Below are 11,665 nucleotides of genomic sequence, written 5' to 3' on the forward strand. Positions count from 1 at the left end.
ATAATACCACCAGCTCCTCAGAACTTTTCTCTCTCGCGGTATAGCCCGATTCAGGCTCAGATCCTTTCTCCTTACTGCGGTTATGGCGACGTTTTGCCGGCCCTGGAAGGGTGCACAGGCAGATTTAGCTTTGCGGGCCTACGTGGCGTCTGACGCCATTCCCCCGTGCAAGGGCTGCTGGAAAACCTGCCTGGGGGCTGCGCGGGGCTCCCTCCTCTCGCCTCCCCGGGGGGCACGGGCGGCTCAGCCCCCCGACGCCGCCCTCGCCCCACGGCCGGGCACCCGCTGCCCACCTCTGCCAGCGGTGGGAGCGCGGCCACGGTGCCCCCGGCTCCCACTGCGGCTCCCGGGGGGCAGAGACCCCACGAGGAGCCCCCTGGAGCCGGGGGGAGAAACCTCCCCGGGGCTGTCACGGCCCACGGGGGCTCACGGCGGCGTGGGGAGCATCCCCGTAGGATGTGAGCAGCAGGCGAGGGGCTGGCGGCGATGCCCCGTGCGGACCCCAGGGTGCTGGGGGGGGCCTTGGGGACCCCAACCCCGGCCGAGGGCGCTCGCCCCACACCGGCTGGGAAAACGTGCTGGGGAGGCTCGGCGGAGAGCGCGGTGCTTTGTGTCGCCATGGGAACGGAATGCAGATTTGCCAATTGCTTTTTTTTTTCTTCTTCTTCTTCTTTCTTTCCTTTTTTTTTTTTTTTTTTTTTTATTATTTGCCAGACATTGTAATACATATTATGTTTCAACTTCTCCAGGCTCGCAGCGGAGGTGAGGGAGGCTTTGTGCCTGCCGACTGCTCGGCTCCCGGGGAAGCTGCGGGGCCGGCGGCCGCACACCAGGAGGGGTGCACCCAGCAGCGGGACCCCTGCCCTTCCCCGGGGACCCCCCCTCCCCGGGGACCCCCCAGCCACGGACAAAAGCGAGAGCCGACGCGTGGGGGGGAGAGCGATCGCATGATGAGCGAGCTGACCTTCCAAAAGGGAGGCCAGAACCAAGCCAAAAAAAAAAAAGAGAGAGAGAGAGAAGAGAGACAGGGAAGAAGAGAGAAGAAAAATATCCCAAAACTGGGGGGGGGTTTGAGGTCGGACCCGCAGGGTGGGGACGGGGGAGGCTTTGTTAGGAGAGGCGCCCGGGGCGCTCGCCCCCTCCAGCCTCCCAGCCCCGCACCCAGCGCCTGCCCGGAGCCGGGAGCGGGTTTTTTAGGGCTGCCTCCCGGCGTGCCGAGCCCCGAAACGCTGCGGGCGTGTGCGCGGGGCTCGCCCGCTTCTCCCGGCCCTCCCGTCCCGGTGCCCGGAGCCCCCGGGAGCGCCCCGACGGGGCGGGCGCGGCGCTTACCTGGAGCCCCGAGGTGGCGGGGCCGCGATTCGCCTCTGCTCCGGGCTCCAGCGGCGCCGGTCCTGCTGCAGCCTCTTCCCCGGGGGCGAGCAGGTTTGGAAGTCATTTCTACTTTCGGTTATCTAGCTTTATGATGGCTCCACAACACTCATACAGCTAGATAACCAAAGACAGAAACATCCCTCCGGCGGGGCTGCCGTCGGCTGCGGGGAGAGGGCACACGGCGTGGGGAGGGGGGGGGGGAGAGGGAGAGCGGCCGGGATCTGCCGGCGGGGAGCCAGAGGGGGAGAGAGAAGGGGGGAAAAAAGGGGGGGAAAAAGAGAAAAAAAAAAAAAAAAAAGATAAATACGAGGAGCGGAGGAGACGGAGCCGCGCTGCGGGAGCGAGCAAGGCACCGTGAGGGGCTGCGGGGAGCCGAGGCGAGCTGTGCCGAGCTAAGGCGAGCCGGGCAGAGCCAAGGCGAGCCGGGCAGAGCCGAGCCGAGCCCCGCGCGGTCCCGACCCGGGCAGCAGCAGCGCTCCCGATCCCGCTCCGGCTCCCGCCCCGCCGCCCAACTTCTACTCCCCTCGCATGGTAATCGCCCCCTTTGGGAAGTGACGTCACGCCCCCCCCAGCCAATCGGCGGCCCCGCATTTAAATCCGCGCCCCCTTTTCCCGCGTTTTGGCGCCCCGGCCCCGGCCGAGCCCCCGCTGCTGGACGGGGCGGGCGGGACGGGGCGGGCGCGGCTCGGCTCGGCTCGGAGCAGCTCGGCTCGGAGCAGCACGCCCCCAGCTGCACCCTCCTCCCGCGGCGCCCCGGCACCCGCCTGCCCCCCACCCGCCGTGCTTCGCCTCCCCGCCCGTGCTGCAGGAGCCGCGTTGTGGGGTGCCCTCCCCGGCCCCACAGAACCCCCCTCGGCATCAAAGAGGGGGCACGGGCGGGCAGCACCCCCGGCACGGCACAGTACGGCACGGCACGGAGGACCCACCAGCAGCTAACTTCCCTCTCCTTGTCCTTCGCCCTCCCTTCTCCCTTTCCCCGGCCTTTCCCTTTTTCCCCTCCCTTCCCTTCCCCGTACGTTTTCCTTCCCTTTTTCCCTCCCTTTTCCTGCTGCCTTTCCCCGGTCCCAGCACGCCGTTGCCCCCCCCCCCGTCCCTCGCAACCTCTCCTCCTGCAGCAGCGCCCGCCCCGTCCGGCCTCTGCACCTGGCCGGGCGTCGGGGCGGCCCGGACGGCGCCTTCCCCGCAGCCAAATCGGCCGAGGAGCAGCCGGGCCGGGGATACGCCTGCGATCCCGCCCGGATCCTCTCGACACCCCTTTCTTTACCCCCCCCCCGCCCCCGTTTTAATTATTTCCCCTCTAGGTTTTGCTCTTCCCCTCGCCGGCTCTTAGCGCGCTGTGCGTGCAGCGACGAACGCGGCGCACACAAATCCAACAGCAGCAATAAGGATAATAAAATGCCGGGAGGTAAATGTGATTATCTGGGATGCTTATCTGACCTGCCCCGCAAAAAAAAAAATAAATAAATAAATAAAATAAAAATAAAATAAAAACTGTAATCCGTCGCCGCTCCTAAACGTTGCTTTCCCTTAAATCTGAGGTTTAGGTAAAATGGGACCTGCTGCGAAACGGGGGAGCCGCGGAACGAAGCGATCGCTGCGGGAGCAGCCGCGGCTGAGCGCAGCCTGCCGGTCCCGGCAGCTCCGGCTCTCGGCGAGCTCCGCTCGGCTTCTTTATTTCTCCCTCTCCTCGCTTCCCCCTCCCCGCCTTTCCTTTGAAAAATAATAATAATAATAAAAATAATAAAAAATAAAAATACGGGAGCTCAATTAGGCTAAAAGCTCCAGGCTCAGCCCTGCCAGCCCCTCCGCGCTCCCGGCGCACAGCCGAGCCGAGCCGCCCTGCCTGGCTCCCGGCTGCCTTCCTCCTCCTCCCTAACGAGAAACGGGCCCAGGGGTGCCCCGGGCACCCCGACGGGGCTGCGGCGGGTGGGGAGAAATCTTTGCTCCTTCCCCAGCCCCTCGGTGCCATCCCCGCGGCCCCGAGCCGCTCGGGAGGGGGCTCGGCTGAGGTTATTCTAATCTGCCCTGGAGAGAGAGGGAAAAAAAATAAAATAAAAAAAAAATAAAAATCGCTACAAACCGGATCTCCTTAATTTTCCGGCTGTGGATTTGCCCCTAATTTATTGCTGCCGCCGTTACGGTGATTGCTGCCCGCGCGTTCCCCGGCCGGGGCGGGGGAAGGTGCCCACCGGCCCCGCTCCCCGGGGCTGCCCCTCGGTGGTGGCGATACCGAGCGGTGCCCGCAGCCCGGTGCCCACGGAAGGGGCTCTCCCGGGCCACGGCCCGGCCTCAGTTTCCCCCCGGGGGTGTCCCCGTTATCCCCCGACCGCGGGGAGCACCGGGGGGCTGCCGGCGGCGGCGGCGATGCGGCCCCGCTCCGGTCCCGGTCCCCCTGCTGGGGTACCGGGAGCGGGCCCCCCTTTCTCCGCCGGGTAAGGGAAGGGATTTCTCTCCGCAGAAATAAATCCCGGGATTCTTCCCTGCTGCTTTTCGGCAACGCTTTGCTCGGCTCCGAGCCCCCGGCCTCGACCCGCTCCGTGCAGGCGGAGGCCCGGCACCTAGGAGAAAAATGCTGCTGGCCTTTGGGGGATTTTTTTCCTATCGCTTGGGCGTCGGTTTATATTTTTTATTTTATTATTATTATTATCATTATTTTTATTATTATTTGGGGCGCAGTTTAAGCAGGACGCGTACAAAATGGCTCCTTGGCACATCGCAAAGCACCGGCGAGCAGAGCGGGGAGCGAGCGGGGGGCTCCGGAGGCCGCAGCGGGCAGAGCCCGGAGGCAGCCAGCGCCCGGCCTCACCTGGGGGACCGGGAGGATCGGGGGGGGGGGGACACACCGGGATGGGGGACACCGGGGGCTGCCCTTCCCTGCACTCACAGGCAGAACAACGGGGGAAAACGATCCCCCGGGCTGCGGCCCGGTTTAGCCGAGAAGGACGGTGAAAAAAATAAATAATAATAATAAATAAAAAGAAGAAATTATTAAAAAAAAAAAGCGGGGAGGTCTCCCAAAAGGCCCGGCCGAGGTTCTGCCTCCCCGACGGGGCGGGGCGGGCGAGGCTCTGGCCATGGTGCTGCAGCCGCCGCCGCTCCGCGCCCGCGGAGCCTCCGCACAAATCCCCCCCGGGGGTTGGGGAAGGCGGCCCCGGAGCCCCCCGCTTTTTGTAGGGCTCCCCCCGGGGCAGGGGGCCCCGGGAGCGGTCGGTGCTCCCCTTCCCGCAGCCGGGCAGCCCGGCCCCGCCGGCCGCCCCTCGGAGGAGCCCCGTTGGCCGTGCTGTCCGGCTGCCGGGCGGCCCCGCCGTGCCTGAAGGCGCTCGCCCTGCCCCGAGCCCCGCTGCCTTCCCCTCTTCACGCCCTGCGCGTCTGACGTCACTTTTCTTTAATTAGGAGAAGTTATTTTTAGCCAACCTAGAGTAACCCCCCGCGCCTCGCCGCCCCGAGCTGCATCTCCTCCTAATTGTGTGTGTTTGCTTTTTTTTTTTTTTTTTTTCCCTTTTTTTTTTTTTCCCCTTTTCCTCCCACAACCGGGGCTTCGCCAACTTTACGCACAAGCGGCGGCTCCCGACGGGCGTTGAGGAAACGTGTTGCTTTGTTTAGCAATTAAAAGCCACGTCTAAACGAGCTCCGGCTCTGAAAAGGCTCCGCCGCAGCGGCCCGGCCCCCGGCTGCTCTTTCCTCCGGCTCCCGGGGCCGGGACGAGGCCGGGAAGGGGCCGGGGTCCCGACCCCCTCCTGGCCCGGTGGGGCCGGGCACGTCGAAGGGGGGGGGATCCGGGCAGGTGCAGGCTCCCAGGGCACCTGCACCGCTCCCGCTCGGGTTTCCTTAAGGCTGAGGCCTAAAATGCGTTTCACTTCCAGGGAGACACGGGAAAAAAATAAATAAATAAATAAAAAAGCCGAGGAAATAAGAGTCCGCGGGGAAGGGAGAGCAGAAGGGGAGAATGCATAGGGGAAAAAAAAAATGAAGTAAAGGAGAATTGAAGAAAAATAAAAAAGCGAAAGAAAAAATACGAAAAATAAAAGGAAAAAAAAAATAAAAGGGAGAAAATAAAGCGGAGATGCAGAGAGAAGCGAATGCGAAACAAAAAAAGCCTCCAGCTGCTGGCAGACCGCAGCACGGGCAGCGGCGGCCCCGGGGCCGCTCTATCCGAGCAGGGGAGCGGGGAGCCCGGTGCCCCGGTGCCCCCCCGGTCCCCCCCTCTCGCAAAGCGAGGCCCCGCGGCAGCCCCCGCTGTGCCCGGAGGAGAAATTGGGGGAGCCGGGGACTGCCCCCGGGGCCTAAACGCTGGCTGTGCCGGCGGGCTCGGCCCCGTTCAGGCGTGTTTTGGCCGGCGCCCACCCCTCCGGCCGGCGAGCGGGGACATTTGGGGACAATTCGGCCGCCGCCGGCACCGCTCGGCCCCGGCTCCCCGCCGCCCCGTCGGGGCACAGCCCGCCCCGTCGGGCTGCCCGGTCCCGGCCGGCCGGGGAGAGGTTGCCCGGAGCCAACTCGCCCCCGGCAGCCAAAGGTCGCCCCGTGGCCGTTCTCCCCCGCTGGCCTCCCCCCTGAGCCTCCCCCCCCGGGCCACCGCCGCTCGCCGCGGGCTGCTCAGCCCCGACGGGGGGGTCCGGGCCGGGGCAGGGAGCGGCGGGGGGCGGCTCTGTCCCCCGGGAGAGCCTCGCAACTTCCCCGCGGGGACCGGCCCAACTTCAGCTCCCCCTCCCCACCTCCCTTCCATCCTCCCCCCCCCCACAGCAGCCTCCTCCCGGGGCCACGTCCCCCCCCCTTTCACCCCCCTCGCCCTCCAGCCCCCCGGGGGACACCCGATGGCGGCGGCGACGCCCGGCCGCGACACTCACGCTTGCAGCCGGGGCGAGGGCAGCGGCGGCCGTCCCTGGACGAAACGGGCGGCGTTGGGGATGGATTTGGGCTGCGGGGGGGGTGAGGACGAAGAACGACGGACCCCCCCCAGCCCCTCCCCGGGCGGGCAGGCGGGCGGAGGGGCGGGCAGGGCTGCCCCGGGGCGAGCAGCGACCCCCGCGGCCGCCGTCCCCTGGGGGTGGCCGGGCACGGAGCGTTTGGGGCGGCTGCTGCCGGGCTCCCCCCGCCGTCCTCCCGGCGGCTGCCGGTGCCGGTTGTGGCTGCTGGCCGGGAGCTGCCGCCGGCGGCAGGCTCTGCCCGCACTGACGTCAGCCCGGCAGCCTCCGATTCACTCCAACCATGGCGGAGAGGAGGAGGAGGAGGAGGAGGAGGAGGAGGAGGAGGAGGAGGGAGGAGGAGGAGGGAAGGGGGGAGGGGAGGAGGCGGGGGAAAGGAGGGGGAGAGGAGGAGGACGGGAGGAAGGCGGCGGCGGCGGGGGTTGCTTGCTGCCGGGCTCTGCCCAGCACAGCCCGCAGCCCCTCCAGCTCACCCCCTAATTACCCCCCGAGGATGGGGCTGCGAGGGGCAGAGGGGCCGCTCCCCCCATCCACCCCCCTATGTCCCCCCCAACACCCCCCGGCGAGCTGCCCGCCCCCTCGGGGCCACCTCGTCCCGCTGCGGGGCTGCCGCCTCCCCCCTGCCCTGCCCGGCCGGGGGCCTCCCTTCTGCCCCCCCCAGCGGGGTACGGAGCCCCTCGGGGTCCCCTCGGGGTGTCGCCCCCCCGGTCCCCTTAGGAGGCCAGCAGAAAGGGGCCGCGGCCGCCCCGCTGCCTGCGCTGCCCCCGGGCTTTTTTGGCACGGCCCGGCCCGGCCCGGCCCCGTTACCGCACCGCTGTCCAAGTGCTGAAAGTCCGCACGGCTCCCCGCAGCGGGGCGGCTCGGCACGGCTCGGCACGGCTCGGCACGGCTTGGCACGGCTTGGCACGGCTTGGTAGGGCTTGGTAGGGCTCGGCAGGGCTTGGTAGGGCTTGGCAGGGCATGGCACGGCTCGGCACGGCTCGGCACGGCTCGGCACGGCTCGGCTCGGCACTGCAGCCGTCGGGCAGAGCAGCACCTCGGGCTTTTCCCCGGTGGTAGCGGGGGGAGAGAAAAAGGCTGAGAGTCCCTCCCGTGCCGAGCCGAGCCGAGCCGAGCCGTGCTACCCAGCCCCGACGGCCAGGCCGAGCCGGGCGATGTCTCGCCCCGCCGGTAGCCCGCCGGCAGGCGGAGGCGAGCTGGCAGCCGTCCGGCACGGCAGGTGCCGCCTGCGCTCCTCTCCTCCTTCCTTCTCCTCCTTCCTCTTCCTCCTTCCATATTTCCCTGGCTTAATTCCCCTTTTTATATAATTACACCCGTAGCGCCTCGCCTGCAGCCTCTGCAGCGAGGAAAAAAATATAGAATAAAACCAAAAAATAAAATAAAATAACCCTCCCTCCTGGCACACCTTTACTTCGCTTCCGACCTTTTTTCATTATTTCTATTTTATTTTTTTTTCCTCGTCTTCCTTCCTGCGGTTAACCCAACCCGGCTGCTATTTTTTTAATCTGCGATTCTCCCAAAGCAATGCCCCGGACCGGCTTTGGGGAGCCTCTCGCCGCCCTGGTGAGCACGCAGCCAGCCCCGGACGGGTTTTCTCTGTAGGAGAAAATAAACCGATCGAGACCGAGGGGTCTGGAAGAGCCGAACTCGCCGCCTCGCCTTTACATTGGGGTTTTTTAATTTCCCCGTTATTTTCCTTTTTTTTTTTTTTTGCGTCTGCGAGTTGCCACGAAAGGAAATATAACCCCAAACGCCACCGCCAGCAGAAACCGGAGCTCGTTGCCAAATTCCGTAGTATTTTATTTTAAAAGCAATTAAGTAACACCATAAAAAGCGTCTTCTCCTCTTCCCGGGGAGTGTAAGAAATCCTTTTGCTCACCCAGAGTCGAAACCTAATGGCATTGTCGTTAAACACGAAAAGGAGAATATTAAGAAATTGCAACACTCCCTCCAGAGCGCTCCCCCCCTCCCCAGTTTATTTGCCCTAATAATTAATTCACAAGAGCTTAACTTCGGTGTAACCCTGGCGGTCTTTTCATTAAAAAATCCCCGCGTTTCCTATTGAATTAGCTCTGCTCCATTGTCGCTGAAATGAAGACGCCAAACCAACTTTTACCCTGAGCATTTTCTCACCAGCCCAAAGAAAAGTCTCTCTCCTTTTTCTTTTCTCCGATTTTTTTTTTTCTTTAATTCAAGCACCCAGGCGATGGACGTGTCCTGCAATTTAACTACTTTCAAATTCTTTGTTCGGGTCCCACTGGGGCTCTATTGTCACCCTATTGAGAGAGCTTATTGCCAAGTCAAGCCTGAGTGAATTGAGACACGCACGGGAGGAGCCCGGGGCTGGGAGCGGGCTCCGGGGGCTGCTCCACCCGGGGGACCCCGGCCCGGCCCCGACGGATGGGGCAGGGTGCGGGGCACGGGCTGCCCGCGACCCCCGGGACCACCGCCACCGCCTGTCCCCCCGCCGCCTCCAACCTCCCCCGGCCCTAAAACCGAGCCCGCAGCCCCTCCAGGGCCCTGCCCCGGGATGGGGAAGGGGACGGGGATGGGGCAGGCCCGGCTGTGCCCCCCCCTTTGCTCCCCAACCCCCGGTTCCTTCGCGCCCCCGCAGCGCCGGCACCGCCCGTGCCCGCAGCTCCGGGCGGAGGGGACTTACCTCGGGTGCCAGCCTCCTCCCCCGCCGGCTCGCCCCTAGTCCCAGAAAAAAAAAATAAAATAAAATCAAAATAAAAGGGGTTTTGGGGGGGGTCTTCCTCCCCTGCCGGCCCCCCCCCGGCCCCTCGGCTCGGTGCCGGCTGCCGGCCGCTTCCCCTCGCCCTCGCCCTCGCTCACTTTCGGAGCTCCGGGGCTGGTCTCCCGAGCAGCAAAAAGAGGGGGCTGCTTTTCTTTTCCCTTCTCCTGCCCCCCTCCCGCTCCCCCCCCACCCCCCCCCCAGGCTGGCAAGGGGGGTGCGAGCTGCGGGTTAGTGTGGTGTCAGGAGAAAAGGCGCCGGCAGCGCGGTGCTGGGCACGGATTCCCACGTAAGCCCGTACGTCACCTATCAAATGCCCATTTCTCGGCTCCTGGAGAGGCGGCACGAGCCCCCCTCTGCCCGGGGAGAGGCTGCACGCCCCCAAAGCCGGCTGCCTCCTCCCGCAGCCCCCCCACACCCACCCCCCGAACCGGGGGGCGAAGGCAGAACCGGGGGGTGCCCGGAGGCAGCGGCCGCTTCTCGCCTCCCTCTCCTAGAAAAACGTGTAGCCCCGCTCTGTGCCCCATAAAAAAAAAACCCAAACACCCTCCCGGAGCCCTCCTCACCCCCCCCAGGTGCCCCTCTCCGGAGGGGTCCCGCACCGGCCGCCCCCCCCGACGTGGCGTTCCCCCGGGGCCGTGCCCCGGCGACTGGCGAAGCCCTTGACCCCTGGCCCCGCCGGCTGGGGGGCAATGGGGTTAAACAAAGTCCCGCCGCCGCCCCATTGTCCGGCCCGCAGCCCCCAGCCCCGCCGGCGGCAGCTCCGTGCCCGGCCCCGACGGGGCGCGCAGGGCTGCGGGCTTCCGACAGGCAGACAAAGGGCCCGGGGGGGGCACCCCCCTGCCGCCCTGCCCCGGCTTGTGCCTGCAGCCCCCCCGGCCCCAGCCCCGGGGAAATTCCTGCGGGCCTTTTCCCCATTTATCTTTAGTATTATTATTTTTTTACCCCCTTTCCACACCTTAGGAAGCGGCGGTGTTTCAGGGAGAAATTGTTTAATTAATTAATTAATTTATTTATTTATTTATTTTTCGTTTGAGGAGGGAGGGATTTTTTTTTAGTGGGGCGATTTCTTTATTTTTATTAAAAAAAAAAAGAAAAAAGAAAAAAAATCGACCGTGATAAAAATAACCAGAGCAGGGACCGCGCGGCAGATGGGCGTGCAAATAAAGCAGCGGAGGGGAGGACGAGGGACGAGACCCACCCCGCGCAGTATATATGTCGCGCCGGTCGCGATAGCGGCGCGATTGCAGACACAAAGAGGGGCCCAGGGCGCACGCCCGAGGCTCAGCCTCGCCTTTCTCCGAGCGGGCTGCAGGGGCCGGGGCTGTCCCCGTGTCCCCGCACTGCTCCGTGCCGGGGAGGTGACCCCGTCCCGTCCCATCCCGTCCCCCTCGCTGCCGTCGGGGCTGCTGCTGGGAGCCGGGGCTTTGTCCCCGCTCTACCCCAGCCCCCGGAGCGCTCCGCGGGGACCCGAGGATCTGGGGCAGGGTCCTCGGAGCCTCCCTTCGATGCCCTGCGGGGGAGCGGAGCCGTCGGACAGCGGAGGAACCGCGCCCCGACGGCTCCGGCCCCGGCCCCGGCCCCTGCCCCGTGTGAGCGGCCCCAGCAGCGGGACCGCAGCGACACCTGGTGGCCCGGCACGGCTCGGCTCGGCCCGGCCCGGCCCGGCACGGCTCCCCCCTGCCCCGTTCCCCCGTCCCCTCGCCCCCTCGGGTCCCCGTCTGCCTCCCATCGGCACCCAGGGTCCCTCAGCCGCCCCCTGCCCCTCTCCGAGCCGTCCCCTCCGCTGTCACCCATCCCGGTGCCGGGGACCCCGGCTCCCAGCCCCGCGGCCCCGCAGCCCTCGCCCAAGCTGTGTGGGGTGCTGGGGCCCTGGGGTGTCCCGCTGCGTGCCGAGCCGCCCCCATAGCCCTGCCGGGAGGTTTTGGGGTGCCCCGAGGCTCGTGGAGCGCTTCTGGGCGCTGCGAGCACCCCGTGAGTGTCGGACGTGAGCAAAATGGTGAGGAAATGGTGAGGAAATGGTGAAAAGCAGTGCCCGGGGTGGGGCTGAGCCCCCTGCCAGCTGTGCCCATGGGGTGCCCCAGCACCCCCTGCCCTGCTGCTGTCACAGACCCGGTGACCCCATAGTTTCCCCCGCAGAGCCAGCAGCCGCCTCTTTTCACGCTGATTTTGAATAAAAGAGCAAAACGGGCGGAGAGCTGGGGGCAACAGCGGGTGGGGAGGCGGCAGCAGCAGCCCCGGGGCACCGCAGCTTTAGGACCCCCTTCAGCCACGCGTGGGGGGCCGCCCTGTGCCCCCTGTCCCGTTTGATTTCCTTGATGATCCCAAAAAGAAATAAAAAAAAGCAGGGAGAGGGGGAATAAAAAACAAACACCCTGAATTTCCAGAGGGGTTCCGCTACGACCGCGGCAGGACTCGAACCTGCAATCTTCTGATCCGAAGTCAGACGCCTTATCCATTAGGCCACGCGGCCGCCTCTACCCGGCCCTGCCCGCGCACCCCCCTGACTGCAGCACCGCCGGGCCCGGCCATGTGCGCGGAGGCGGGGGGGTGGCGGGGGGGGGGGCCGGGCCTCGCCGGGCGGCGCGGGGACGTCAGCGGCAGCCGGAAGCCCCCCCCCGGCGCCCCTCCCGGGTGG

At 65.9% G+C, this 11,665-nt stretch overlaps 1 protein-coding gene across 1 annotated transcript in view; it reads left to right on the top strand.

Annotated features, from left to right (window-relative positions):
- The first annotated feature begins 7,297 nt into the window (after positions 1 to 7,297).
- MFGE8 (milk fat globule EGF and factor V/VIII domain containing) overlaps positions 7,298 to 11,665 on the top strand; it is a 102,310-nt gene continuing 97,942 nt past the window's right edge. Inside the window, exon 1 of the mRNA XM_082769377.1 lies at positions 7,298 to 7,304. The gene's annotated coding sequence lies outside the window, so the exon portion shown is untranslated. The remainder of the gene's footprint in view (positions 7,305 to 11,665) is intronic.

This window comes from Aythya marila (assembly GCF_965140915.1).
Source record: "Aythya marila genome assembly, chromosome: 11".
NCBI lineage: Eukaryota > Metazoa > Chordata > Aves > Anseriformes > Anatidae > Aythya > Aythya marila.